This window comes from Vidua chalybeata, chromosome 4, assembly GCF_026979565.1.
Source record: "Vidua chalybeata isolate OUT-0048 chromosome 4, bVidCha1 merged haplotype, whole genome shotgun sequence".
NCBI lineage: Eukaryota > Metazoa > Chordata > Aves > Passeriformes > Viduidae > Vidua > Vidua chalybeata.
Window position 1 is genome coordinate 30,552,746 of NC_071533.1, and position 15,287 is coordinate 30,568,032.

Consider the following 15,287-nt stretch of genomic DNA (forward strand, 5'->3'; position numbering starts at 1 on the left):
TAATTACTGTTGCATGGGAGAGGATTGCAGAGAATATGAGAAGAGTAGGGATAAAAATCTAGACTACCAGTAGGCATTTTTAATTGCATTACACAGATAACTATTTCATAACATTTGAAAACCTGTTGGATTATTAGCATTCATAATGCTAGGAAAAAGCAGATGTTTGACTATAAATGAGAATATCCTACCCAAACAATCTAAATCAGTTTAGATAAGACTTGGATATATTACAGCTTCTGAAATTGAACTATGATCAGCATTTTCACTATATTGCGCGTTTTCTCTTTTTGGCCTAATTACCAAGACAGTTCACCAGGCTGAATCTCAAACTGCCTTTCTCATCAGCTGTCTCTAAATTCTCCTCTCCTCATTGCTATCCATAATTCTGTGGGCCTTTCTTGGCATTTCTTCCCCCCTCAGATATTCTTCTGTGTCATAGATTCATTGAATGCTTTGGGTCAGAAGGGACCTTTCAAAGGTCATCTAGTCCACTCTGCCCTGCAATGAGCAGGAGCGTCTTCAATTGGATCGGGTTGCTCAGCACCCCATCCAGCCTGACCTTGATCCTTAATTACTCTTTCACAAAAGGTTTCAGTCTACTTCTGTATTTAAGTGAAAACTATTTGATAGTTTTCCCTTGTCAACTGACATTGTTTTTTTCATTAAAAAGAAAAGCAAACCCCAGGAGAGTCCTCAAGCATATTTATTCTGATTCTTTTACTTAAATCCGTGCCAATGTCTCTTAGTTACACTGTCTCATATCAAAATATTCTCTCATGTGTTTCCAGACTAATTCAAACAGACTATGTCCATCTTTAAGAGTGCTTTTGAGATAAGGTACCAGAATATCACTTGGAATATAAATTCTGCATCACTAGCACATGGGCTCCTGCCAGTTCTGCTGAGCCTGTCACTTGTTATGTTTTCTCATATCCTTGAGAGCCTGCAACAGAGTGCTGTTGGAAGCTTACATTACAAATTTCTGCAGAATATCAGATGCATTCTAGTTCTTCTCATGGTGAGTAATCTTTTACAGATGTTGTTTTACAAATGGAGAGCTTAATGCATCTACCATTTCTCTAAATCTTTGACAAGTGGAAAAATGGTCCCATGTGATCTTTGCATATATTTTGTATTAGTGTATGTTATAAACAGGTACTGTGGTAGTACAGTGTCTGTAGAATTATTTTAAGTGTGCAAATACAATTGATTAAGCACCTGATGAATAAACACTTTCAGTGTTCATTATTTGGCTAGTTCTGGAAGATACAAGGAGTGGATGGAGTAATGTATAAAACAAACTCAGGTCAAAGGCAGCCAAAGTCTCTACTGAAAATGAAGTGGAGGATTGCAAGAAGTTAGAATCAAAGTATAGAGGAAGTATATGAAAGTCCATCATTAAACTGGTCTCCAAGTGGCAGAGGTATATTGGGTAAAAATCTCCAAAGTGAAGAACAGCTTTCTGAAATGAGATTTCAAACAGAAAGACACAGACCATGCTAGTCCAGTTCACTGCTAACTGTCCCAGGCTGCATTCCCTAACCCAGGACACAGACAGTTCTCCACAATATTCAGGTTAGCTACTCTCACTAAAAAGCTCATGCTGCACAACAGAAATCCCTTCTCCAGAGAATCAACTTGATGAAGGACTGTCAGACTTTAAAGACTTTGTAACAGAAAGAAATTGCCATTTAGTTTTATATTCTGAACTTTGCTCCTGTAAAATCAGCCTCTAAGTGGTAGTCAATTGAAGTTTTTCAAAAGCAGATGCAGAGCTAGAACAGTAGGGCAAGATCTTTCCTGGTTATGGAAGAGGGGAAGCTTAGTGGTGATTTCCTTTCCTTCTTTGCAGACTTCCCTTCCATCCTGGCCCCAGCACAGTGTAAATGCCTCTGCCAGTCTCTTGCTTAGCCTGGGCAAGAGCAGCAATGCTCTCTATCTCTGTGCTATTTCACATCCATTCCTGCATTATGTCCAGTTAGTCACAGTTGGATTTTATTTCTAATGTACAAATTGAGAATTCAATACACATTAAAACATGCTTGGTTTTGCCTCTGCATTTTCATTCTCTTTTTGCTTCATCTTCTTGGGCATGCCTGATGCTTCCTGATGCCCAGAGGCATTGGACTACCCAGATCTGGTTAAGCACAGTCCGTGATGCACCATGGAGTTCAGAGGGAGGGAGAGAGAGGTTTCATGTATTTGACTGCAGGAAAGACAGGGTGTCAAGGAGTTGGGATAATTCCAGATCCCCTGCTGAAAGAGATAACAGAGGGCCAGCAAAGCCCTTGCCAGCCCTCAAGGTAGATTAGCCCCTCTAATTGTTCTGCTAGGCAGTGGAGAACCAAAAGGGTTGCAAACAAGCAAGATTTAAAGCAAGCACCAATCCAAACCAGAAATAAATATTTGGTACATTTATTTGTAACACACATCTAAAATCCTGACTTAAATGAGAAAATAAACACATTATAAGGGCTACAAAGTGTCCTCAACCTAGAAATGTTCCAGTCATTAATGAGAAAAAATTAAGATTGCAGGACAGACAGTAACATGATGCCTTGGCCTGAAAATATGAAAATGTTACCCCTGAGGAAAAATAATCCAAAACAAGGACATTCTTATTTATATAGCTTGGAGAAAATTCAAAGGGGTGGTAATTCCAAAGGGACTAGAGAAAAGATTATGGAAGTTATGCATGAATATTTACCTAAGCACTCTAGTAAGAGAAAAAGAGATAATTCTACAACTACTTTTTCCAGAAGATACACATCAGAATTTTGGAGAGCAAAATAAAGACACTGATTTCTTAGATATCATATCAAAACATGAAAGACAATTCTTAAGTCCTATCTGAATCAGATCCTAAAGTCTTGAGCAATTATCCTATAATATGGAAAAAAAAAATCAAGAAAACAGGCTTGCTTGTGACTTCTGTGCTAGGTTCTTCCAGGGTTGTTTTTTTTTTTTTGAACTAGAAGTTTCACACCACATGCTGACTTGTGCTGAAAAAGCACCCTCAGACCTCATCTGGGAAGAATGTGAGTGTACGCCTGACAGGGGAAAAGCCCATCTTCTAGATTTTTCAATCAGCATAGCTTTCAAAACCTTGTTACCATTAAACTGAATTTCTGATATGACCACACTATTCCTATTTTAAAAAAATCCTGATGGAAATCATGGGAAAAAGTTAAGGTAGGCTTTGAAGGTAGCTGAGCTCAGTGGCAGGACTAAAACTAGCGGTTATGTGAGAAGTGAAACATGGTACCATAATGAATCCTTGTACATGCAAGGTACCAGACAGAGCAATATGTAACAGTCATTACTCATATCAGCCAATGATGACAGGATGACAAAGGGTGATTTAAATTAGGGAGATGATGAAAGCTCTGATTATTCAATTAACATACAGCTTTATGAAATAAAAGATGTCTAATTTTTTTTTTAAATGTTGGCCACTTTTGTCTCCAACTTCACAATACCTGATACTAAGTGAAGAATTTTTGAAGCTTTCAGGAAACAGACTCTCTTATGAATATGAGCTAATACTTTTTTTTCACAAAGTACTTATCATAATCAAAGACACTTACTGCAATAACATTTCAGAATAGGTTTCCACTGGACAAAGCCTCTCTTCTACAACTAATTCATCAGTTTTAGCAAGTGAATGCCTATCATTCACTAACCCTAAAGGATGACAAAATCAGTCTCAAGTCTGCCACGGCTTTGTTCATCTGTGACGGACCAGAGCCTGCATACAGTAGACCAGAGCCAAAACTTAATGTCAAATGTTTAAAATAACATCTGGTTTTGAAAAATGGGCACTAATGTGTAATAATGTAAATGTGTAATAAACCTCAGATGTATGCTTACATTTCCATACCCTGAAATATCCAGGCAAAGGGCAAAGAAGCAAGGCTTGGCTTGAAGACTTTTTTATGGTTTTTTTTTTTTTTCTATTGAGGACAGGTTTACTAGAGAAAGCTAAGGGACAGAACAGTGCCAGCAGTATCCTTACACAGGTGAAACCCAGGACACAGAGAAGGGTGCTGCCCTCCCAAGCTGGGTCTGAGGATGCTGCTATTGCCAGGTCTCCAAGGCAGCCAAAGACAGTTCCATGGAAATACCTGCCTTAGTGGGAACCCCAGGGACAGTAAATATGCAAAACCCCACAACTGCAAAATTAATGCTCAAAAGGTAGGGATTTGGTTAACTTCCAATTTTAAAAGAAATTAAGACTGCCTTTTCAAGGCACTAAGGCAGCCAGATTCTATCAGTTCTCACTGCATTTTGAATAACTCCCCTGGCTTCTCCCTGGCAGGAACAACTTATTACACTGCTGTTGCTTTGAACTGAGGGCTCAACACAAAGGCACAGAAAATGAACTTTTAAAAGATTAATGTGAAGAGTAGTAATTCTAACTCTTTGGCTAAGGGATTCATCTGACAAGAAAACAAAAACCCCAGCCTTTTAAATATCAGACTTAATTGGCCCAGACAGATGAACTACAATTTTGCAGTAGCCTGGGATATGAAAAATGAGGCACACCCTGGGTGCTGGGCAGGACACCGTTGTGCTCAAAGTGCCAGCTTATTCTAGTCAGGGGCAGGAAGCAACTCCCAAGGGATAGCCCTACAGCATCAGCACCATCTTGCCCCTCCGATTTCATCAGGAATATTAACTGAAGCCAAAAAGGTTTGATTGAAAAGTTTTAGCACAGATGCTGCAAATTCAGCCTTTAGATGTAAGTAATCTTGGTGAGCCGTAGCTCTGTGCCCTTAATAATTTACCTCCCCTTCTACACATATAGTCTGCTGTAAATAGGTTACCAAAGACTTATCCAAGCTATTGTACTCTGAGGGACAAAGCCTAACCCTGCCTCTTTTCCTTTCCCCAGTTCTCAGTCTGCTCTCCTCAGGCTTGAAATCCATCCAGTTGTGGAAGAAGACAGCCACTGCTACAACATGGGGGAGTTTACTTATGGGATGCAAGCAGCAAGGAAAGAGGAGTAAGATTGCTTCCTGTGGCAGGATCCATCCTGCACTATTTACCTACCTCCAGACAATCCCCTCTAACTCGTTAAAGGAATTGGAAAAGATCCTTCCAGCCTGATGGAACCACTCCAGTGGTGACAGCCAAGTTTATTAATGGAAGTACCCTATAGTCTAAGTAGTATTGCCACTGTGGAGATGTTTCTCTGATACCATACTTGCATAATCTCAGATCATATATGCAATTGAAATAGGCTAAAAAATGGGTTCAAAAGAGGAGTGAAGACATTATTCTGTCACAGGGAAGGATTTCACTGAATTAAACTAAATTCCCACAGGCAACATACTCACATTTCTGACTTATTAAGCCCCTTTCCTTTAGTGGAAAAGGAGTGTAAAAAAGTTCAGCAATAATATTGCTGCCATTGACTCCAGTGAGCTGATATTTCAATGTTAAAATTTTATTATTAATATCTTTTGAAGAGGTATTGGGTTAGAAATATGCTCTTTGGTGGTGGTATTTTTTTTTTTTTGCCCCCAACTGAAAAGGAAACAAGCAACTGTTTTAAACTTCCCATGAAAAAAAAATTAGGAGAGGCCTACTGGAGAGTGTTTAAAAGTAGTGTTATTTTTGTCAGTAGTCACCCAGAGTTCAGAACAAAATAGTAAAACACAAGTAAAACTATAAATAGTATGCATTTCAGCAATAACATGTCAAATGTTGGCTACATTAGGAAAGACATTAAGTCACAGCCTTTTGATCTACTGAGGGAACATCATCAAGCCAGTGTTTACAAGAATAGTAGGTCAAAGGCATATTATTGACACACAGAATACCAACAAGAAGATGAAGGAGGTCACTCATCCCAAATTACCCCAGTATCACTCTGAAGTACTTCTTTTCTGTCAAGTGTCATCCTCAGCAAGATGTTGGCACTGATCTTGCCTACACAGCAGTGCAGGTTGTGACTGAGGAAAATGTGGGTCATGCAAAAAGGGATTCAGCAGGTGGGGCAAAGGATTCCACCTAAACCAGGGGACCAGCTGCCCTGCTGGGTAGCTGCAGCACGCTGTCTGTGTGTGCAGAGGAGAGAGGGAGCTCTGTGGGGAGCTCCTGAGATGGTCGAGTGCTGGAGCACTCCAGGCTCAAGGAGCCACAGAGAGAGCTGGGCATGCTCAGCCTGAGGCAGGACCTGAGGGATGGCTGCCACCAGCACTAGGATGGGGAGGGATGGACAGAAGACAGGCAGGTCCTTCTCAGAGGTACACAGTGAAAACACAAGAAGCAATAGTCATGACTAGGAGCAAGGGAAATTCCAACTAACCTTTCTTTCCCCTCCCCTCCAGAGAAGCCAGTTAAGGATACAAAAGGATGCCTGGGGAGCATGCCAAATATATCCTTGCAGGTACCCAGAGCTCCCCTGGACAAGATCCTGAGTGCCTGTTTGATTTAAATGTTGGTCGTGTTGGAGCAAGGGTTGAATTACTGATCTCCAGATGTCCCATCTAACATGAATGAGGACGCACAGAAGAAAAACCAAACAAAATCCATTGGTTATCCAGATGGAAGACAGCAATGGGTGGCCATGACCAGCATCACCAGCATTTCCAGAAGGTAACAAAGTTTGGAAATAAAACATTTGTGAAAGGTGTGAGATTGAAGGATATCCTTGAATCCTGCCCTTCAGTTCAAGCCACAAATTACAGGAAGGGAAACTATCTGGCACCCCTTTGCCCCCCATTTGAGATACCTCCCAAGGTTGCTTTTCAAGGACAAAGGATATTCAGTACAGCAGGAGTCCTGGCAATGCATGTGGAGTAAGTCTGCTTTTCACTTGGCTGTGACAAGAGAAACCTTTAAAGTTTCTCATGTGCCATCTTGACTGCATGTAGTTTCTTTTCTGTCCTGCATCTTCAAAATAAAAAACCTCTGTAAACTGTATGAGTTTCATAAGTAAAATATTTGTTTGCTTTAACCTTAATCTGGCTTGAATTACAATGAGTCTCACAATGTTTAAAATCAAGACACGCCATAAAATTGCATTTGTGTACTCCTCCTATTATATCCAAAAAGGTATAAATTGCATTCCTAAGTGCTCCGGGGTTGCAGAGTTGGCAACATGGAAGTGCTGCCGTTTGTATGGAATTTTCTGGTGGAGAACATAATCTAAAGAGCTGCAAGAGTGTTCCTGCAGTAGGCTGGCATGCCAGCAAGCAGCACACCTCAACCCTGAAGGCTCAAAGACCTGCACCATTTTTTTATAACTTGTTATAGCTTGGTGACAGCTTGGGGTGAGGAGAAATCAGTTTCTATTTTTTTATTTTAGTGTGTCCAGCACACACATTACTTTTCAGAGCAGTACATTTGTGAGAGCAAGCCTGTGTGCTGGAGACTGGGAAAGGTCACTTCTGAGTCACATCACAATATTAATTGCATTTACTACACTATAACTTGTAGCAACTGATTGTACAAATCTTCATTTAGAGAGCATAGCTGAAGTCCACTTTCTTCTTTCACAGGCTATACCAAAAAATATTTGTTTTATGTGACCAGAAAAAAAGAAATCTGAGAAGTATTTAATGCTTTAAATACAGAAAAACAGCAGGGCTACAAGCTAGAATTAAACCAGTTAAAAATATTTTTCTTCTGTCTTTTTCACATCTCCTGATACCATGACTGATATCTAACAAACATAATTATGTCTTTTATTAGATACCTAGTTCTATACCTACCTATACCTAGATACCTAGTTCTATACCTACTATATAGATCATTATTGGTTTGTATCTCAAAGAAACTTTCAGTCTTTTACTATGGAGATAAAATGAGACAGTTGAAATATTTTTGACTTGATTTAGCAGCTCTTTGCTCTTTTCAAACAAGCACCACCAGGGAGCTGCCACAGTAGAGGTTTCTCTTTTTAGGAAGACCATGATACTTCTAAGGATGCTAGTGAAGGGAGTGGAGCACCCAAACCTGTTCCCTCCGTGGGCAAAGTTCCCTTCCTCTTGCTGACCACCACTGCTCAGTTCCTATGACAAGCATTTGTTTCAGAGCTTAGTGCTTCTGAGTTAGGACTTTCTCACATTTTCCAACCAAAGTTTAATTATGGCCAGTTTTACTCCTCTGTGCTCTTCCCGAAACAGTTTGCATAGCTGTCTATTCACTGAAGTTCACAGGCAGTAATGAACTCCATCCCCCTTTACTAAAAGGAAGGGCTAACCTTTTTTTTTTTCCCCCAGCACATACATAATTGATTCAAACCCCAACACCACTAGCTTTTATCAATATGTTGAAACTTTTTGTCATGGGGTTTGCTTTGAGCTTTGGCTGCTAGAGCTAAAAAAACCCCCTCTCTAACCAATTAAGGAATGTTTTCCTACTGAACTAGTTACAAAGGAAACTTGTAAATATGCCTCAGGGGAACTCTAGCATCTCAAAAACCAACAGAGAAATAAAATTTTATCAAGCACACTGTATATTATTTTAATGCAATTTGACGTGTCTCAGAAGTTTGTAATATTGCAATAAGTTCATGGTTGGATGAACACAGGACTCTCTGGGTATTTTTCATCCATTTAGTTTTCCTCCCACTTTTCCAAGACTGTTTCTATTTGTCTTTACAAGTTGTCTGAGCAGAGCCACCTGTCAAATGTAGCAGCAGAGACACACACAGGAAGTTCCCAGGCTCAACCTGCCCAGGACAGCAAGGGCACTGCTTCTGACTTACCAAACCTATGACTCCCTTCAATCTGTCCCAAGAAAGAGAATTTGGCCACCACCAGATCTTCTCCAGCAATGCTACCCATCTCATCTCAAGCAATGGCTCCTACTTTCTTAAGGAAAATCTCCAGGGGAGACTGGTGGTAATGGTATATCAGGTGAGCTCTTCTTCAGTGCAAACAACTTCCAGCTGTTTTCTTCCTTCATGACTTCCTCAGTTTCCCCACTTCACGACTGGATGTGTCCCTGTGTTTGTACAGTCAGAAGCCTCCAGGGTGTCCTGCTGCTCCAAAGGCGCCACATGTGGCTCAGAGTCTATTTCTGGCAAGACCAGGAAAACTGGCCAGCTATCCTGGATAATTGCTGAGACACTTTGTTCCAGGAGACCGGCTATCAATCTCATTTATTGGCACAGTGCTGCACTGTAGTGATGTAAAAACCACTAAAAGGAAAACTGCTTGGATGGAGTTACCTGAAATATGCTTTTCAGCTTGTTTCGGTGCTCCTGTTCCCTGTATGAAAGTGCAGCTCACTGAATTCACTGCAAAGGCAGCAGTAGCAATTTCATGCCATCACTGTCCCATTTGCACTGGGTGCCCCAACACTTCGTCCTCTTCCTCTGTTTCCCCACCCACATCCATTTCAGGTATCACCTCATAGCAGCATTTTTAGTAATAATTTGCAAACCCCTGACTATGACACATGCCAAAGCAGAGTTCTCACCAGTTCCACCAACATTCTATATTATCAAATGATGGGGGCTGGTGACACCTCAAGTGGACAAATTTTTGCTGTTGTTACATTGCATGACTCAGTACTGGTATTGAAATCTCAGATTTTTCTGTGCATGTGATTGTTCTCTCCTCCCCACCCAAGACCGCCAGCAGGACACAAACACCAGCAATTTTTATCTCACTTCATGTTATACAATGCATCCTGCAACAGAGAATTAGTGGCACACATGTAAGGCCCAAGTGACTACACAAAGTAGAAACCTAAGTACAGACATGCCCCCACAGGCTTGATGCCCTGTGAAATCTGCTGCAGCTATGGCATCCTTTTCCAGCATGAACATCAAAAGAACTGCAGCGTGCTGGAGGCCAGCTTGGAACACTGACTGCATATAACCAAAGCCAGGACAAGAGAGAGCAGAAGAGCTAAAGCAGGCAGCTCAGAAAGCAGCAGTGATGCTGGAGCTGGACATCAGTGGTGGTCCACATGGGCCCAGACACTCAGCATCTCTTGGGATCACGTGCACGGTGAGCCTGACATAACTCAAAAGATTATTTATACTTTATTAGTAAAGCAGATGAAATGGAATGATCATTAGAAGATCCTATCTAATCCTCTTTGCATATGAGGTTGTATATGACTTCTAACATTCAGAATTAAAGACAGTTATTTCTGATTAAGTTTTGTTACCACATTCAAAACGAAATTACTCATGATGATTTTTTCAGTACCTAAAAAGGCATAAAAATGCAAATCCAGGGATCTTCTTCAGCTGCTTAGTATTAATGTCCAACTATTAATTGAACTGAGCTAAAATTGAGTTAAGGGTCACTCTTTTAGGAAAAAGGCATCCACAGTTTTGGGAAGATGTGTCTATTTTTCTGTAGCACAAAACCTGTTATAAGTCTCTTGGCTAGTGCTGCTGTTATTTCAGATGCAAAAATTATTATCTCAACAATCGTCTTCAAAGAAAGAAAGGTTTCACATAAAAACAACTAAAAGAAGGACCTTAACTTTTAAAATATATATTTATTGAAGTTTATTTTGGTTAAACTAATAATGACTATGTCTGTCACTAAGAGTTTAAATGGCAAGGTTAATGTTAACTTTTACATTTTTATGCTGGCCACCATCTGCTATAGAACAAAGGTACTGTCTACAGGGATTCAAACCTACAGCAAAAAATTCCTGTTTAGGGTTTATATCTTCTCACACATCACCCAGCAACACTGAGTCTGAGGTGACACCAGGGAGGGAGATAAAATAATGCAGCTTGCTCATCCACAGTCCATTTTGTGATATTATCAGAGACACCAGTAAATGACATTAATTTTCAAGTTTGCTTTAAAAAAAAAAAAATAATTGTCACCTTCCCTTGATGTTGATTGGTCTTCTAGGATTTTTTAACTGTGTTTACAACAAGAAGTTACAAATGAAAATTAGCTAATTTTAGCAGAGGTGAGTCATAGAGATCTGCAGGAGCCAGCCAAATTCAGCTTTTGACTGTATTCTTTGCTTATTGCAGGCTCTAGAGAAAAGTGATGGCCATTCACATGGCTATCAAAAAAAAAAAAAAAAAGTTTCTATTTCTGTTTCTGTTGTGGGACTGAGCTGAGGACCCTGCATTTGCTCCTGTTGCCTGCCCATTCCATGCCATCAGTTTGAACAGCTGCATAAATAAATGCTTCACACACACATTCACACAAGCTCTTTTATTGCAGAAAAGCCTTAAATGAAAAACCTAAGCTCTTAGATTCAAGGGAGGGGGTGTGATGCTACTTAAAACTTCCACCATCAGACTAGTTTTGTGTCATAGCCATCAAAGGTCTTAGGTATTAAAAGTTTTGTACAAGACCTGAAGGCAAAGTATTCACCATCACCTCTTTATTAAGAGTTTCACAAAACTGTTCAAAACCATTGACTTCCTTGCTTGGGAAGAAACTTCACATTCACCAATAAATTAATTATCTGGCTATGACTAAACACAAGTCTTTCCATTTTGGAAGACTTGTGTTTAGTAATAGCCAGATAAATTTTCACTTATAAAACAAATACCCAAACAGTGCCACTTTTAATCGTGAAAACTGCCATGCAGCAACTAATGAAGAAAGCCAGACACCGGCCTACCACAAATGAGTCCCCTGGCCCAAAACACAATTCCAAACATTACAAAATTCAGTCTCATTTTTGACAGACCATTTCCAAATAAAGCAGAAGAGACATGCAAACATATCTTGCTATAAATCTTCCTCCCTCCATCAGTTTCCAGAAACTGTAATTCAAACAGGGACCAGATCTAGCAGACCAGATTGAGGAAAAATACAATTTTCATTTAAATCAGCAAGAGCTACTGGTGACTAGCATGCAGCATTGAACCACGTGTACTTATTAGCGTCCTAAGAGAAACATGAATTTTAAAACAGATGGTAGAATTTGAAAGAAATTGAATCACAAAATAAGATCATTAACATAAATGCTTCCTCTTCTAATCAGCTACCACTGTGGTACTATCAACTGGAGTGTTGGGGAATATCATTCATTTCCTCATCCCAGAATGTAAATATATGAATTGTTTCACTTCCCACTTTTCGCCACCCCCCCCCTCCTGTTCAACTCTTTGAACAGGCACTTTTTTTTCCCCTCAGTGTTTCCCTCAGATAGAAAAAACATTAGGGTGGACCATTTTCTCTCCTTCCCAGCAGTGAAGTTTTCTGGACCTACTGAAAAAACCCTAAATGGTGACAGAGAGGGATATTCTGGGGCGACATTTCCAACTTATTCCTCCCACACTAGAGAGCAACCTGTCAGGTGCAAGCATCATAGCTTGGCAAAACATCTAAAAAAGTACAACCAAGGAAGAAAAAAACCCAGAGTTTGGGTATTCATATTTCTCAGTTTACATAGCAAATAAACAACCAGTACTTTGTGCTCAAACCATTCAGCTACAAATAAGCTGTTTTTCCACCTGCTCCAACAGGATTTCTGCAGCCAGAATTTAACCCCCAGTTTAACCACATCATGGACCAGAGCATTAGTTAAAATGCTCTTCACTAGCAATGGCTTTGAGAACTGACTTGCTGGGACACAACATAGGTAGGAACTAGAGCACCAGTAAAACCCAGTCATCACAAGAACCAAGGATGCTTAAAGTATACTAGCATTCTACAAGGAATGACAAAGCTACCTCAGGAAAAAAAGTCACGTAAAAATGATATTCCCTTACCTGATAGAGCTTTCAAAAGTGCACATCCATCATAACTCCCCAAGTGCAATAAGAAAATGTGCTTCTGTGGCTTCTTTTCCTTGAGGAACAGCACAGCTCAGTGCAGGGTCCTGCCTACCCCCTCGCTCAGCTGTAAACTGTTAGTCCTGTCAGATCCCTCTCGGGGTCCTGACCTACCCAAGCCCCAGCTGGCAGCAATGGGTAGCTTGTCCTGTAAGACCCTCAGGGAATTTAATTCTTTTTTTTTTCTTTTTTTTTTTTTTTTTGGTGCTGAGGACCTGGCACAGTGCTCTTTTTCTCTGGAAAAAGAAGCAGCAAGCTCCTGAGATTTTCACAAAGTTCCGATAAGGGCTCTGGGCAAGGGGGCTGCTGGGCCTGAGCTGTAGGAGCACCAGGTACATAATTTTGCTTTAAGCAAGTTTAACCTGAGCCAAAACTCTGTAAAACTGTTACAGGCATCACCTTAAATTTTTGGGCAAGGCAATCACAGGTTTTTCCTCATTTCCAGTGTAATTGACAGTGCCTACATAGGGTTTTGATCTGCAGTAATTTAAACAGATTGTAACAGGCCATGGAATTTAAATCCCAAGCTTTTGTTTCTCTTTCTATCTAACTTTAGGTGCTGCAAATGCTGCAACAACCTAGAAATAAATTTTCAGATTAAAAATGCTCACTGTAGTAATTTCTTTGCTCTTCTGGGTTGAAGGAGTAAGGCTAAATATAGGTATGAGGCCAAAAGATTTAAGCATACTATGTTGCAGGTACAGGGCTGAATTTCAAAATCATTACCACCTTCCCCCCCATCAACTTATCATCAATTATTTATACACAGAAAAGAAATCATGTAGAGATATCCATGTATTTGTTCTCCCATGAATAAAGGCATGAAACTTCTACCTATTATTTTCCCAGCTGGAAGCTAATCCATGCTAAATTTTGCTGCAGTGCTGAGGATTTCTGAAAAGCTTCACAGATGATTGAGTTGAAGCTTCAATACACAGGATCTCTCAGTAGGCAAAAGAGTATCATCCTCTGTTTGTCATCAGCCTTTTTAAAGCAGGAAGAAGATGAAGAAAAGAACAGATGAACCTGTTGAGAGGTTCTTACAGCATTACTTTCCCCAGCAGTGTTAATAACTACCCTACAATTTTGCACAGTTATTTCAAGGCCTTAAGAATTGGGGACTGACTTAAATTCAGCGGTGCTGTGCTGCAAATGCAAGTGAAGTCGAGTATTTCCATTCACCCTGCAAGTCTGTGTGGAGCTGCTGGCCCCTCCATGCAGCTATTTCTGCTGACACTGATGTTCAAGTGGGCTAACAGGCTTTCACAGTTACAGGACCTACAAGGCAACTGCCTGCTTATAAGGACCTGCACTAATTGATCATGCAAGCTCTTGTCAGGCTTAGTATGGGTATAAACTGAACCTGGAATGGATTTGGGTTTTTTTCTGGGGCTTTCTAGCACAGTTTTGAGCCATTTGTCCCACTGGAGTACTGATTCAACAGAACAGAATGAGATGTTTGATCTCATGATGTACGATCTTCGTTTCTCTTTTGTTTTCAAGTTCACCTGAACTTCTGAACTGGTATCTTTTTTCTCCAGTTAGCTTAAGTGACTGTTTCATGGCACAGTGATTTGGAAAATGCTCATTTTATGAAAGCTTATATTTCAGTCATCTTTCAGCTCCCAGAGACAATTATAACACTGAATGTTATAAAGCTAAGGCTGCTAACATACAGATGGCAAAAACTGTTGGTGCAGCAGAAAAGGAATGGTAAGTGTTTAATCCTACCAGCTGCTCTGAATCCTGTGCAGGGCAAGAAAACACACTGAAACCTCCTTGCACAAGACTAGCTGTGAGCTCCTGATTGTAGGAAGTTCATCCAATGTCCTTCAAGCTGCTTTGCTGATCGTCCAGTCTCTCCTGTAATCTCTCTCAATGCCTTCTGGCAAGGGATGCCCTGTTTTAGGACAGCAGTTTGAAGCTTTCTCTGAGACTGTAAAGCTGAAGGAAACAATGGTAAGATGATCTTGTGCTCCATGAGGAGAGCTGCCATCTCCCCAGGGCGGATGCTGCAGTTCACTGCCTGGGAGTTTTGCTGTGCTCGCCTTTGTCAGCACAGGTTGACCTTTTAAACAGCTGTTTCTTCAAAATCTCAAAACCAAACATCCAACCAAAAAAATCTTAAAAATCTGACTCCTGCTTTCAATAAAGTTATACAAAGAATGAAATGAAACATTTGTTTACTGATCAAAACTGATTGGAGCCATGATTAATTGATTTTAAAATCCAAAACGGCAGGTTCATTCCTGGCTAAGCAGAAAAAGTATGGCAGTTGTCTCTCTCCTCCCAAACAATTATGATGGTAAGTTGGACAGGATATCCCATTTCTAAATGCTTTGCTTTCCCAGTGTCCTGAGCTGACACAATAAGAATAATTTACACTGCAGAGGAAATATTGCTGGACACAGCCTGAATCCTGGGTAGCTCAGGTCAGAAGTCTTCACTTTCCTTGAGTGCCTTGCTCCAACTGGGATTACCTGAAGTACCACTGCAGTTCAGACCTTGGGGGAAGGCACTATGGAGCAATGAAGCATCTAAAATTGGCAGAACA

At 40.4% G+C, this 15,287-nt stretch overlaps 1 long non-coding RNA gene across 1 annotated transcript; it reads left to right on the forward strand.

Annotated features, from left to right (window-relative positions):
* Nucleotides 1-822: 822 nt before the first annotated feature.
* Nucleotides 823-6,834, forward strand: LOC128787453 (uncharacterized). Its single transcript, XR_008430720.1, has 3 exons — nucleotides 823-1,021; nucleotides 4,898-5,008; nucleotides 6,339-6,834. It is a non-coding gene; the product is annotated as an uncharacterized LOC128787453 (long non-coding RNA).
* Nucleotides 6,835-15,287: the final 8,453 nt, after the last annotated feature.